Here is a 2,889-nt window from a genome sequence, read left to right as displayed (position 1 = left end):
AGCATTGTGCTCAAGTCTATCCTTAGGGCCTTTTCCCCAGTTTATTCTGTGATTTTTCTCACTTACTCTGAATAGTTATTAACTCCAACTCAGCCTTCAGACCTTGGCTCAAATGTCATTTCTTGGGGTAAACTGATTCATATGTGTATATTTATATGTACTACAGACACATATTTATACAAGTAGGTAAGATTCCTATCTACCCCTCCATATATGGTCTCTGTACATCCTGTATATATCCCACTGGATTATTCCCATTTTCATAAACAAGCCCAAGTACCTCCCTTCTGCCTTGATAATCAACATAGCAAAACTAGTTAAAAGTCCATTTTTACTGTATCCACTTCTTTATCTCACATTCTCCCCTCAATTCCAAGGAGGCTTCTGCTCCATTTGTTCTTCACTGAAACTGCTCAAGATTACTACTCACTTCCATCAGACCAAATCCAATAGTCAGTTTTCTGTCCTTATGTTAACGGCCCTTTGAGTACTATTCAACCTTACTCAGTGACCTTTAAGAAAAAAACAACTTTCCTTCAATGGACTCCTATGACTGCAGCATTTCCAAAAATGTATTCCAAGGAACACTAGTCAAAGAATTGTTTCATTAATAAAAGGAATCTGTGGTCAAATAAATTTGGGTAATATTACATATAATGTTATACTCTTGGGGGTTTTAGATACTCCTGTGGGACCTCGGACATGTTACCTATCCATCCTCTCTTTGTCTGCTCCTGGTGGCGAAATGCCTAAGGCATTTGACTGCTAAACAGAAGGTCGGGGATTCAAACCCACTAGCCGCTCCCCGGAAGGAAGATATGACAATCTTCTTCTGCAAGATTTATCACCTAGGAAACTCAATGGGCGTCACTATGAGTTGAAATCGACTTGATGGCAGTGAGTTTGGTTTTACATATACATATATCAACCAAACCAAACTCACTGCCGTGGAGTCGGATGCGACTCATAGCTACCCCTCCTTGGGTTTCCCAGGCCGCATCACGACGGAAGTACATTGCCCCACCGTCTTTCCCAGGAGTGGCTGGTGGGTTTGAACCACCAGCCTTCTGGTTAGTAATCAAATGCCTTAGGCACTATGCCACCAGAGATCCCCATACATATATACATGTATGTATGTATTTATATATACACACACACACACATATATATACACACACACACATATACATATATAAATATCGGGAGGAAGATTGGGCAATCTACTTCCGTAGAGATACCGCCGCCTTGGAAACCCAAGAAGGGGTCACTATGAATGGGCATCGACTTGACGTCAGTGAGTTTGGTTTTTGTGGTATACATATGTATGTAAACATATATATATATAAAAACTTTGGTGGCGCAGTGCCTAATGCATCTGACTGCTAACCAGAAGACAGACGGTTCAAACCCACCAGCCGCTCTGCAGAAGGAAGATGGTGCAATCTACTCCCACTGGAAACCCAATGAGGGTTGCTATGAGTCAGAATCAAATCCATGGCAGCGGGATTGTTTGGTTAACATATATAAATATATATATATATATATATATAAATAAAACCCTACACGCTCAGCACATAGCAGCCCATGGGTTTTAAATGAATGAGTCAACAACAGAGGCCTATGAAATAGCCTCAGCCTTTCACACACAGACCCTACACAATCAACTCTCTAAACATTAGTCAGAGTGTGTGGGTTTCCCCAAGGAAGGCATTTCAGCATCAATTCCCGTGGCCTCAGGCTTAACCCGTTATCCCCATAATAACCTACTGAGATAACACGCCGGTCAGAGCTAGAATTTGAACCATGCTATGACAAGTCCAGAGAGAGGAGTAGTTCTGACTTGACTTGAGATCAAAGTAGATGGCTGGACTCCAAATAGAAACACTGTCCAGTGGGGGGTAGCAAGGAGAGGGAAGGGCCCCGGTCACCGCAACCAACGTTTAAGGGCCTCTTGACAGCTGAGAAAACTAAAGCCCAGAGAGGAAAAGTAACTTACCCGAGATCACACAGCAAGTTAACCAAGGAGAGACCCACCTTATCCCGACTCCGCGCGCCACCCCAACTGCCTCTTATTTCGGGTGGTGTCCTCCGCGCTGAGCCCCCACCGACGCACGTGCTCTGAGGTCCCGGGCGCCCGCCCGCCAGCCGCTCGCGGCTGTTCCCTATCAGGGTCCAAGGCTGGGGTCGACTCCGGCACACTGATCTCCTACGCCCCCCTCAGCCCGCAGCCTGCCGGGGCCAGCGGTTGGCAGCGCGCACCGCGGAGGTGGACGAGACTACCAGTTCGGCTCCCGTTGCTCACCTGGCAGGATCCCGCGGGAACCTGAAGAAGGCCAGGTCCGACTGCGTGCTCTTTCGCGTGCAGTTGGGGGCAGCGCAGAAGTTCGGCATCGTCGCCCCTCCGCCGGCCGGCCCAGATCTCCCCTCCCCGCCTCCTCAGGGCAGCCTGCCCGCCCGTCGGGGCCGGGGAGGGGAGCCAGGCCGGCCGGCCGGCTTGCAGGGCCGGCGCGCCGAGGGGAGGGGCGGGCGGACGAGAAGCCGCGAGGGGCAGGAGGGGCGCCGCGGTCCGAGGCCGGGCTAGGGACGCGGCTCCACAGTGCTGTGAGCGGCCGGGAGGATTTACCGCCGCCGCCGCCGCTGGTGCACCTCCCGCCCGCCCGGGACGCTGCCGCCTCCTTCCCACAATGCACCCTGGCGCCCGGGGGTGCCCTCTCTTCCCTCGTCTTCCTTCCCCGCCCCCTCCTTTCCGCCGACTTCTCCACTGGCGGGCACGCGCAAGAAAGCGCGCCTGCCTGGGGTGTGGAGAGGAGAAGGCGGGGCCTGGCGCGGAGCTCCTGCAGTACGCGTGCGCATGGCCTAACTCGCGAGGGGAGGGAATTGCACAAGCGG

The sequence above is a fragment of the Orycteropus afer genome, unplaced genomic scaffold, assembly GCF_000298275.1.
Source record: "Orycteropus afer afer isolate SDZICR_OR568_19922 unplaced genomic scaffold, OryAfe1.0 scaffold00074, whole genome shotgun sequence".
In the NCBI taxonomy this organism is placed as follows: domain Eukaryota; kingdom Metazoa; phylum Chordata; class Mammalia; order Tubulidentata; family Orycteropodidae; genus Orycteropus; species Orycteropus afer.
The sequence above is the reverse complement of the archived record's forward strand: the minus strand, read 5'-3'. Positions refer to the sequence as shown.